At 47.9% G+C, this 12,500-nt stretch overlaps 1 pseudogene; it reads left to right on the top strand.

The window, feature by feature from the left end:
• Positions 1–12,500, top strand: part of LOC127923176 (protein CLEC16A-like) — a 106,299-nt pseudogene that overhangs the window by 27,040 nt on the left and 66,759 nt on the right.

The following is a 12,500-nucleotide window of genomic DNA, read 5'->3' as shown; positions in this document are numbered from 1 at the left end:
GCAACCCCCTCATCAATCACAATACCCCATTATAACAAAGCAACCCCCTCATCAATCACAATACCCCATTATAACAAAGCAACCCCCCTCATCAATCACAATACCCCATTATAACAAAGCAACCCCCCTCATCAATCACAATACCCCATTATAACAAAGCAACCCCCCTCATCAATCACAATACCCCATTATAACAAAGCAACCCCCCTCATCAATCCAATACCCCATTATAACAAAGCAACCCCCCTCATCAATCACAATACCCCATTATAACAAAGCAACCCCCCTCATCAATCACAATACCCCATTATAACAAAGCAACCCCCATCAATCAAATCACATTATAACAAAGCCCATCAATCACTTCCCTTAAAGGGAGGATTTTTTCCAGCCTGGCCTGCACCCTCATAAATTAATTAATGAATTCATACACTTCCCTTAAAGGGGAGGATTTCTTCCAGCCTGCACCCTCATAAATGAATTAATGAATTCATACACTTCCCTTAAAGGGGAGGATTTCTTCCAGCCTGGCCTGCACCCTCATAAATTAATTAATGAATTCATACACTTCCTTTAAAGGGGAGGGTTTCTTCCAGCCTGGCCTGCACCCTCATAAATTAATTAATGAATTCATACACTTCCTTTAAAGGGGAGGATTTCTTCTGGCCTGCACCCTCATAAATTAATTAATGAATTCATACACATCCTTTAAAGGGGAGGATTTCTTCCAGCTGAAAACAAGTCGTTGTTCATGTAAAAACACATCTTGAGGAGATCAGGAGATTTGTATTACAGACACACACACCCCCCGCCCCTCCTCCAAAACACCCAAGGACCTGTTTACTATAAATAAACCCAGCTTAACAGGCCTTCTCAGCAGGTGAGATCACTTCCTGTTTAGCAGCGGTGTATTGTGGTTAATGGGTGACGGCTTTGGACGAAATGACAGGCCCGAAGATGAGAAGACGAACCAACCACACACACACACACACACACACCGTGGTCACGTTGCTCAACTCAGGCCTAGTTGTTCTTGTCTTCCATTGACTGTAAAGTTTGGTGGAGGAGGAATAATGGTCTGGGGCTGTTACTGTGGTGGGGGTCCTGTTCAAACGGACACATCTGGGTTTTGGAGGATGCCAGGAGAACGCCACCTGTTTCAATGCATAGAGCCAACTGTAAAGTTTGGTGGAGGAGGAATAATGGTCTGGGGCTGTTACTGTGGTGGGGGTCCTGTTAAAACGGACACATCTGGGTTTTGGAGGATGCCAGGAGAACGCCACCTGTTTCAATGCATAGAGCCAACTGTAAAGTTTGGTGGAGGAGGAATAATGGTCTGGGGCTGTTACTGTGGTGGGGGTCCTGTTCAAACGGACACATCTGGGTTTTGGAGGATGCCAGGAGAACGCCACCTGTTTCAATGCATAGAGCCAACTGTAAAGTTTGGTGGAGGAGGAATAATGGTCTGGGGCTGTTACTGTGGTGGGGGTCCTGTTCAAACGGACACATCTGGGTTTTGGAGGATGCCAGGAGAACGCCACCTGTTTCAATGCATAGAGCCAACTGTAAAGTTTGGTGGAGGAGGAATAATGGTCTGGGGCTGTTACTGTGGTGGGGGTCCTGTTCAAATGGACACATCTGGGTTTTGGAGGATGCCAGGAGAACGCCACCTGTTTCAATGCATAGAGCCAACTGTAAAGTTTGGTGGAGGAGGAATAATGGTCTGGGGCTGTTACTGTGGTGGGGGTCCTGTTGAAACGGACACATCTGGGTTTTGGAGGATGCCAGGAGAACGCCACCTGTTTCAATGCATAGAGCCAACTGTAAAGTTTGGTGGAGGAGGAATAATGGTCTGGGGCTGTTACTGTGGTGGGGGTCCTGTTCAAACGGACACATCTGGGTTTTGGAGGATGCCAGGAGAACGACACCTGTTTCAATGCATTGAGCCAACTGTAAAGTTTGGTGGATGAGGAATAATGGTCTGGAGCTGTTTTTCATGGTTTCGGGCTCCTTTAGTTCCAGTGAAGGGAAATCTTAACGCTACAGCGTACAATGACATTCTAGATGATTCTGTGCTTCCAACTTAGTGGCAACAGTTTGGATAAGCCCCTTTCCTGTTTCAGATTGACGATGACCCCCCCGTGCACAAAGCGAGGTCCATACAGAAATGGTTTGTTGTGATCGGTGTGGAAGAACTTGACTGGTCTGCACAGTGCCCTGATCTCAACCCCATTGAAGTTCTTTGGGATGAGTTGGAACTGTCTTCTGGTCGGCCACTTGTTGTTGATCAGTAGCTAACAAACTGATCCAGAACCTGTCCTCTGGTTGGCCACTTGTTGTTGATCAGTAGCTAACAAACTGATCCAGAACCTGTCCTCTGGTCGGCCACTTGTTGTTGATCAGTAGCTAACAAACTGATCCAGAACCTGTCCTCTGGTTGGCCACTTGTTGTTCTGTCCTCTGGTTGGCCACTTGTTGTTGATCAGTAGCTAACAAACTGATCCAGAACCTGTCCTCTGGTTGGCCACTTGTTGTTGATCAGTAGCTAACAAACTGATCCAGAACCTGTCCTCTGGTTGGCCACTTGTTGTTGATCAGTAGCTAACAAACTGATCCAGAACCTGTCCTCTGGTTGGCCACTTGTTGTTGATCAGTAGCTAACAAACTGATCCAGAACCTGTCCTCTGGTTGGCCACTTGTTGTTGATCAGTAGCTAACAAACTGATCCAGAACCTGTCCTCTGGTCGGCCAATACACTTTACAAACATGTTTTGCTGTGGAAAATGACACGAATACCTAAGTAAAATACAGATAACACAAAATGGAGACAGCCAACCAGACTATACAAAATTAAAGCTCCTTCGCCTTGTCTTTCATCTATGAGCGTTGTGTGTTTGAACATTTTCTCTCCCCCCTCTCTCTCTCTGTCTCTCTGTCTCTCTGTCTGTCTCTCTCTCTCTGCTGTGTGTTCTGTGTAATGTGTCTCTCTCTCTCTCTCTCTCTCTCTCTCTCTCTGTGTCTCTCTGGTGTAATAACTCTCTGTGTCTTCTCTCTCTCTCTGTGTGTCTCTCTCTCTCTCTGTGTGTCTCTGGTGTCTAACTCTGTGTGTTCTCTGTCTCTCTCTCTCTCTGTGTCTGGTGTCTCTCTGTGTCTTCTCTCTCTCTCTGTGTCTGTCTCTCTCTCTCTGTCTCTCTGTGTCTCTCTGTCTCTCTGTGTGTCTGGTGTCTCTCTCTGTGTGTTCTGTGTAATGTGTCTCTCTCTCTCTCTCTCTGTAATAACTCTCTGTGTCTCTGTCTCTGTGTAATCTCTGTCTCTCTCTCTCTGTGTCTCTGTGTCTTCTCTCTCTCTGTGTGTCTCTCTGTCTCTCTCTCTGTTCTCTGTCTCAGGCTGTGTGTCTCTCTCTCTCTCTCTCTCTGTGTGTCTGTCTCTCTCTCTCTCTGTGTGTTCTGGTCTAATCTCTCTCTCTGTGTCTCTCTCTCTCTCTAACTGTGTCTCTCTCTCTCTCTCTGTGTGTCTCTAATAACAGGCTGTGTCTCTCTCTCTGTGTGTCTCCCCCTCTCTCTCCCTCTCTCCTCCCTCCTCTCCTCCATCCCTTCCTCCCTCCTTCCTCTGTCTCTCCAGGTCAGCGCAGGCTGTCCGTTCTGCTGTCACCAAGCCTCCTGAGTCTCTGGAGCGGTCTCTGGAGCTGTCCTGCAATCGGGCTGCAAGCTGAGCTGTGTGAAACGCCCTGTGTATAAGAACCTGGGAGAGGAGGAGGAGGAAGAGGAGAGGCTGGGGAGGAGAATAAGGGCTTGGAGGACAGCGAGAGAGAGAGGGAGAAGGCTAAAGGTACAGAAGGGAGCAGTAAGGGTAAGCAGCAGGACAAGTGGGGAGATGGAAGGTGAGTGTGAGGACAGGAGAACTACATATCCCATCACCACCCTGTGATTACCTCACCCAGGAGCCAGTGCGGCAGTGGTCCTCCTCTCCAAACTGTCACCCTCCGGAAATCAAATTTATAAAAATGCGTCAATAAGATTACATTCGAATCAAATTAATATAAAACGTAGATCAGTGTCTCTCTGTCTTCTCCCTAGAGACCTGAATCAATACGTTAGTTTTTTTTTCTTCATCTGAACACACAAAAAAAAAAAATCCAGTTTGGAGATGAGGCCCGTCTTCACTCTGTGAATGTCACTACCACGGTCTCCACGGTTACAACTGTCACTACCGCTGTGTGTCTCCACGGTTACAACTGTCACTAATATATAATATAATATAATATATGCCTTTAGCTGACGCTTTTATCCAAAGCGACTTACAATCATGTGTGCATACATTCTACGTATGGGTGGTCCCGGGTTCGAATAACCCACTACCCTGGCGTTACAAGCGCCATGCTCTACCAACTGAGCTGTTCTGGACCATACTACAGCGGGGTCTCCCGTGGTTACGCCATTTCATCCTGTGCTCCTCACCTCTCATCTCTCCTGGTGTTTTCATACGACTACATTATTATGATGAATGTCCCCCTGCTGTGTGTAATAACAGGCTGTGTGTAATAACAGGCTGTGTGTTCTGGTGTAATAACAGGCTGTGTGTTCTGGTGTAATAACAGGCTGTGTGTAATAACAGGCTGTGTGTTCTGGTGTTATAACAGGCTGTGTGTAATAACAGGCTGTGTGTTCTGGTGTAATAACAGGCTGTGTGTTCTAGTGTAATAACAGGCTGTGTGTTCTGGTGTAATAACAGGCTGTGTGTAATAACAGGCTGTGTGTAATGACAGGCTGTGTGTTCTGGTGTAATAACAGGCTGTGTGTTCTGGTGTAATAACAGGCTGTGTGTTCTAGTGTAATAACAGGCTGTGTGTTCTAGTGTAATAACAGGCTGTGTGTTCTAGTGTAATAACAGGCTGTGTGTTCTGGTGTAATAACAGGCTGTGTGTTCTGGTGTAAATAACAGGCTGTGTGTTCTGGTGTAATAACAGGCTGTGTGTTCTGGTGTAATAACAGGCTGTGTGTAATAACAGGCTGTGTGTTCTGTGTAATAACAGGCTGTGTGTTCTGTTCTGGTAATAACAGGCTGTGTGTGTGTAATAACAGGCTGTGTGTTCTGGTGTAATAACAGGCTGTGTGTTCTGGTGGCTAATAACAGGCTGTGTGTTCTGGTGTAATAACAGGCTGTGTGTTCTGGTGTAATAACAGGCTGTGTGTTCTGGTGTAATAACAGGCTGTGTTCTGTGTAATAACAGGCTGTGTGTTCTGGTGTAATAACAGGCTGTGTGTTCTGGTGTAATAACAGGGCTGTGTGTAATAACAGGCTGTGTGTTCTAGTGTAATAACAGGCTGTGTGTTCTGGTGTAATAACAGGCTGTGTGTTCTGGTGTAATAACAGGCTGTGTGTTCTGGTGTAATAACAGGCTGTGTGTTCTGGTGTAATAACAGGCTGTGTGTTCTGGTGTAATAACAGGCTGTGTGTTCTGGTGTAATAACAGGCTGTGTGTTCTGGTGTAATAACAGGCTGTGTGTTCTGGTGTAATAACAGGCTGTGTGTTCTGGTGTAATAACAGGCTGTGTGTTCTGGTGTAATAACAGGCTGTGTGTTCTGGTGTAATAACAGGCTGTGTGTTCTGGTGTAATAACAGGCTGTGTGTTCTGGTGTAATAACAGGCTGTGTGTTCTGGTGTAATAACAGGCTGTGTGTTCTGGTGTAATAACAGGCTGTGTGTTCTGTGTAATAACAGGCTGTGTGTTGTGTGTTCTGGTGTAATAACAGGCTGTGTGTTCTGGTGTAATAACAGGCTGTGTGTTCTGGTGTAATAACAGGCTGTGTGTTCTGGTGTAATAACAGGCTGTGTGTTCTGGTGTAATAACAGGCTGTGTGTTCTGGTGGGCTGTAATAACAGGCTGTGTGTTCTGGTGTAATAACAGGCTGTGTGTTCTGTGTAATAACAGGCTGTGTGTTCTGGTGTAATAACAGGCTGTGTGTTCTGGTGTAATAACAGGCTGTGTGTTCTGGTGTAATAACAGGCTGTGTGTTCTGGTGTAATAACAGGCTGTGTTCTGGTGTATAACAGCTGTGTGTTCTGGTGTAATAACAGGCTGTGTGTTCTGGTGTAATAACAGGCTGTGTGTAATAACAGGCTGTGTGTTCTGGTGTAATAACAGGCTGTGTGTTCTGGTGTAATAACAGGCTGTGTGTTCTAGTGTAATAACAGGCTGTGTGTTCTGGTGTAATAACAGGCTGTGTGTTCTGGTGTAATAACAGGCTGTGTGTTCTGGTGTAATAACAGGCTGTGTGTTCTGGTGTAATAACAGGCTGTGTGTAATAACAGGCTGTGTGTTCTGGTGTAATAACAGGCTGTGTGTTCTGGTGTAATAACAGGCTGTGTGTTCTGGTGTAATAACAGGCTGTGTGTTCTGGTGTAATAACAGGCTGTGTGTTCTAGTGTAATAACAGGCTGTGTGTTCTGGTGTAATAACAGGCTGTGTGTTCTGGTGTAATAACAGGCTGTGTGTTCTGGTGTAATAACAGGCTGTGTGTTCTGGTGTAATAACAGGCTGTGTGTTCTGGTGTAATAACAGGCTGTGTGTTCTGGTGTAATAACAGGCTGTGTGTTCTGGTGTAATAACAGGCTGTGTGTTCTGTGTAATAACAGGCTGTGTTCTGGTGTAATAACAGGCTGTGTGTTCTAGTGTAATAACAGGCTGTGTGTTCTAGTGTAATAACAGGCTGTGTGTTCTGGTGTAATAACAGGCTGTGTGTTCTGGTGTAATAACAGGCTGTGTGTTCTGGTGTAATAACAGGCTGTGTGTTCTGGTGTAATAACAGGCTGTAATAATAACAGGCTGTGTGTTCTGTGTAATAACAGGCTGTGTGTTCTGGTGTAATAACAGGCTGTGTGTAACAGGCTGTGTGTTCTGGTGTAATAACAGGCTGTGTGTTCTGGTGTAATAACAGGCTGTGTGTTCTGTGTAATAACAGGCTGTGTGTTCTGGTGTAATAACAGGCTGTGTGTTCTGGTGTAATAACAGGCTGTGTGTTCTGGTGTAATAACAGGCTGTGTGTTCTGGTGTAATAACAGGCTGTGTGTTCTGGTGTAATAACAGGCTGTGTGTTCTGGTGTAATAACAGGCTGTGTGTTCTGGTGTAATAACAGGCTGTGTGTTCTGGGCTGTGTAAATAACAGGCTGTGTGTTCTGGTGTAATAACAGGCTGTGTGTTCTGGTGTAATAACAGGCTGTGTGTTCTGGTGTAATAACAGGCTGTGTGTTCTGGTGTAATAACAGGCTGTGTGTTCTGGTGTAATAACAGGCTGTGTGTTCTGGTGTAATAACAGGCTGTGTGTTCTGGTGTAATAACAGGCTGTGTGTTCTGGTGTAATAACAGGCTGTGTGTTCTGGTGTAATAACAGGCTGTGTGTAATAACAGGCTGTGTGTTCTGGTGTAATAACAGGCTGTGTGTTCTGGTGTAATAACAGGCTGTGTGTTCTGGTGTAATAACAGGCTGTGTGTTCTGGTGTAATAACAGGCTGTGTGTTCTGGTGTAATAACAGGCTGTGTGTAATAACAGGCTGTGTGTTCTGGTGTAATAACAGGCTGTGTGTTCTGGTGTAATAACAGGCTGTGTGTTCTGGTGTAATAACAGGCTGTGTGTTCTGGTGTAATAACAGGCTGTGTGTTCTGGTGTAATAACAGGCTGTGTGTTCTGGTGTAATAACAGGCTGTGTGTTCTGGTGTAATAACAGGCTGTGTGTTCTGGTGTAATAACAGGCTGTGTGTTCTGGTGTAATAACAGGCTGTGTGTTATAACAGGCTGTGTGTTATAACAGGCTGTGTGTTCTGGTGTAATAACAGGCTGTGTGTTCTGGTGTAATAACAGGCTGTGTGTTCTGGTGTAATAACAGGCTGTGTGTTCTGGTGTAATAACAGGCTGTGTGTTCTGGTGTAATAACAGGCTGTGTGTTCTAGTGTAATAACAGGCTGTGTGTTCTGGTGTAATAACAGGCTGTGTGTTCTGGTGTAAAAACAGGCTGTGTGTTCTGGTGTAATAACAGGCTGTGTGTTCTGGTGTAATAACAGGCTGTGTGTTCTGGTGTAAACAGGGCTGTGTGTTCTGGTGTAATAACAGGCTGTGTGTTCTGGTGTAATAACAGGCTGTGTGTTCTGGTGTAATAACAGGCTGTGTGTTCTAGTGTAATAACAGGCTGTGTGTAATAACAGGCTGTGTGTTCTGGTGTAATAACAGGCTGTGTGTAATAACAGGCTGTGTGTTCTGGTGTAATAACAGGCTGTGTGTTCTAGTGTAATAACAGGCTGTGTGTTCTAGGTGTAATAACAGGCTGTGTGTTCTGGTGTAATAACAGGCTGTGTGTAATAACAGGCTGTGTGTTCTGGTGTAATAACAGGCTGTGTGTTCTGGTGTAATAACAGGCTGTGTGTTCTGGTGTAATAACAGGCTGTGTGTTCTGGTGTAATAACAGGCTGTGTGTTCTGGTGTAATAACAGGCTGTGTGTAATAACAGGCTGTGTGTTCCAGAGATAGAGATGGTGGTGATGGACAAGGGGAAGGAGACGTCGTCGTCGGCGACGGAACAGAATATCACCGACGAGGAGAAGACTGCTGCCGCTGCTCGCACACAGAGGAAGAGGTACACACACACACACACACACACACACACACACACTGTGTGGGGTGTACACACACACACACACACACACACACACACACACACACACACACACACACACACACACACACACACACACTACAGACACACACAGAGGAGTTCTTGTGTAATAGGTACACACACTACACACACACACACACACACACACACTGTGTGTGTTGTACAGACACACACACACACTACAGACACACACAGAGGAAGAGGTACACACACACACACACACACACACACACACACACACACACACACACACACACACACACACACACAGAGGAAGAGGTACACACAAACACACACACACACAGGCTACACAATACACACATTGTGTGTCCAGGGGAGGGTTTAGTATTGTGTATCTAGTCTAGGGGAGGGTTTAGTATTGTGTATCTAGGGAGGGTTTAGTATTGTGGAAAGTTAGGGGTGGAAAGGTAGGTTTCTACGCTGTCTGGTGTGGAAAGGTAGGGGTGGAAAGGTAGACCCTACTCTGTCTGGGGTGGAAAGGTAGGGGGTGGAAATGTTGGGGGGTGGAAAGGTAGACTCTACTCTGTCTAGGGTGGAAAGGTAGACCCTACTCTGTCTGGGGTGGAAAGGTAGGCCCTACTCTGTCTAGGGTGGAAGGTAGGTCCTACTCTGTCTGGGGTGGAAAGGTAGGCCTACTGTCTGGGGTGGAAAGGTGTGTGTTCTGGTCCTACTCTGTCTGGGGTGGAAAGGTAGACCCTACTCTGTCTAGGGTGGAAAGGTAGGTCCTACTCTGTCTAGGGTGGAAAGGTAGACCCTACTCTGTCTAGGGTGGAAAGGTAGGTCCTACTCTGTCTAGGGTGGAAAGGTAGACCCTACTCTGTCTGGGGTGGAAAGGTAGACCCTACTCTGTCTGGGGTGGAAAGGTAGACCCTACTCTGTCTGGGGTGGAAAGGTAGACCCTACTCTGTCTAGGGTGGAAAGGTAGACCCTACTCTGTCTGGGGTGGAAAGGTAGACCCTACTCTGTCTAGGGTGGAAAGGTAGACCCTACTCTGTCTGGGGTGGAAAGGTAGACCCTACTCTGTCTGGGGTGGAAAGGTAGACCCTACTCTGTCTGGGGTGGAAAGGTAGACCCTACTCTGTCTAGGGTGGAAAGGTAGACCCTACTCTGTCTGGGGTGGAAAGGTAGACCCTACTCTGTCTAGGGTGGAAAGGTAGACCCTACTCTGTCTGGGGTGGAAAGGTAGGTCCTACTCTGTCTAGGGTGGAAAGGTAGACCCTACTCTGTCTGGGGTGGAAAGGTAGACCCTACTCTGTCTGGGGTGGAAAGGTAGACCCTACTCTGTCTGGGGTGGAAAGGTAGACCCTACTCTGTCTAGGGTGGAAAGGTAGGTCCTACTCTGTCTAGGGTGGAAAGGTAGACCCTACTCTGTCTGGGGTGGAAAGGTAGACCCTACTCTGTCTAGGGTGGAAAGGTAGACCCTACTCTGTCTGGGGTGGAAAGGTAGACCCTACTCTGTCTAGGGTGGAAAGGTAGGTCCTACTCTGTCTAGGGTGGAAAGGTAGACCCTACTCTGTCTAGGGTGGAAAGGTAGGTCCTACTCTGTCTAGGGTGGAAAGGTAGACCCTACTCTGTCTGGGGTGGAAAGGTAGGCCCTACTCTGTCTAGGTGGAAAGGTAGGTCCTACTCTGTCTGGGGTGGAAAGGTAGGTCCTACTCTGTCTAGGGTGGAAAGGTAGGCCCTACTCTGTCTAGGGTGGAAAGGTAGGTCCTACTCTGTCTGGGGTGGAAAGGTAGGTCCTACTCTGTCTAGGGTGGAAAGGTAGGCCCTACTCTGTCTAGGGTGGAAAGGTAGGTCCTACTCTGTCTAGGGTGGAAAGGTAGACCCTACTCTGTCTGGGGTGGAAAGGTAGGCCCTACTCTGTCTAGGGTGGAAAGGTAGGTCCTACTCTGTCTGGGGTGGAAAGGTAGGTCCTACTCTGTCCAGGGTGGAAAGGTAGACCCTACTCTGTCTGGGGTGGAAAGGTAGGTCCTACTCTGTCTGGGGTGGAAAGGTAGACCCTACTCTGTCTAGGGTGGAAAGGTAGACCCTACTCTGTCTAGGGTGGAAAGGTAGACCCTACTCTGTCTGGGGTGGAAAGGTAGGCCCTACTCTGTCTGGGGTGGAAAGGTAGGCCCTACTCTGTCTGGGGTGGAAAGGTAGACCCTACTCTGTCTAGGGTGGAAAGGTAGACCCTACTTTGTCTGGGGTGGAAAGGTAGACCCTACTCTGTCTGGGGTGGAAAGGTAGACCCTACTCTGTCTGGGGTGGAAAGGTAGGCCCTACTCTGTCTCGGGTGGAAAGGTAGACCCTACTCTGTCTGGGGTGGAAAGGTAGACCCTACTCTGTCTGGGGTGGAAAGGTAGACCCTACTCTGTCAGGGGTGGAAAGGTAGACCCTACTCTGTCAGGGGTGGAAAGGTAGACCCTACTCTGTCAGGGGTGGAAAGGTAGACCCTACTCTGTCTGGGGTGGAAAGGTAAGCCCTACTCTGTCTGGGGTGGAAAGGTAGACCCTACTCTGTCTCGGGTGGAAAGGTAGGCCCTACTCTGTCTAGGGTGGAAAGGTAGACCCTACTCTGTCTAGGGTGGAAAGGTAGACCCTACTCTGTCTCGGGTGGAAAGGTAGGCCCTACTCTGTCTGGGGTGGAAAGGTAGACCCTACTCTGTCTAGGGTGGAAAGGTAGGCCCTACTCTGTCTGGGGTGGAAAGGTAGGCCCTACTCTGTCTAGGGTGGAAAGGTAGACCTGGGGTGGAAAGGTAGGCCCTACTCTGTCTAGGGTGGAAAGGTAGGCCCTACTCTGTCTGGGGTGGAAAGGTAGGCCCTACTCTGTCTAGGTGGAAAGGTAGACCCTACTCTGTCTAGGGTGGAAAGGTAGACCCTACTCTGTCTAGGGTGGAAAGGTAGGTCCTACTCTGTCTAGGGTGGAAAGGTAGGTCCTACTCTGTCTAGGGTGGAAAGGTAGACCCTACTCTGTCTAGGGTGGAAAGGTAGACCCTACTCTGTCTGGGGTGGAAAGGTAGACCCTACTCTGTCTAGGGTGGAAAGGTAGGCCTACTCTGTCTAGGGTGGAAAGGTAGGCCCTACTCTGTCTAGGGTGGAAAGGTAGGTCCTACTCTGTCTGGGGTGGAAAGGTAGACCCTACTCTGTCTAGGGTGGAAAGGTAGACCCTACTCTGTCTAGGGTGGAAAGGTAGGTCCTACTCTGTCTAGGGTGGAAAGGTAGGCCCTACTCTGTCTAGGGTGGAAAGGTAGACCCTACTCTGTCTAGGGTGGAAAGGTAGACCCTACTCTGTCTAGGGTGGAAAGGTAGGCCCTACTCTGTCTAGGGTGGAAAGGTAGGTCCTACTCTGTCTAGGGTGGAAAGGTAGACCCTACTCTGTCTAGGGTGGAAGGTAGGTCCTACTCTGTCAGGGGTGGAAAGGTAGACCCTACTCTGTCTGGGGTGGAAAGGTAGACCCTACTCTGTCTAGGGTGGAAAGGTAGGCCCTACTCTGTCTAGGGTGGAAAGGTAGACCCTACTCTGTCTGGGGTGGAAAGGTAGACCCTACTCTGTCTGGGGTGGAAAGGTAGACCCTACTCTGTCTAGGGTGGAAAGGTAGACCCTACTCTGTCTAGGGTGGAAAGGTAGACCCTACTCTGTCTAGGGTGGAAAGGTAGGTCCTACTCTGTCTGGGGTGGAAAGGTAGGCCCTACTCTGTCTAGGGTGGAAAGGTAGACCCTACTCTGTCTAGGGTGGAAAGGTAGACCCTACTCTGTCTAGGGTGGAAAGGTAGACCCTACTCTGTCTAGGGTGGAAAGGTAGGCCCTACTCTGTCTGGGGTGGAAAGGTA

The sequence above is a fragment of the Oncorhynchus keta genome, unplaced genomic scaffold (assembly GCF_023373465.1).
Source record: "Oncorhynchus keta strain PuntledgeMale-10-30-2019 unplaced genomic scaffold, Oket_V2 Un_contig_2867_pilon_pilon, whole genome shotgun sequence".
NCBI lineage: Eukaryota > Metazoa > Chordata > Actinopteri > Salmoniformes > Salmonidae > Oncorhynchus > Oncorhynchus keta.
This window is presented reverse-complemented; position numbering and strand designations above follow the sequence as displayed.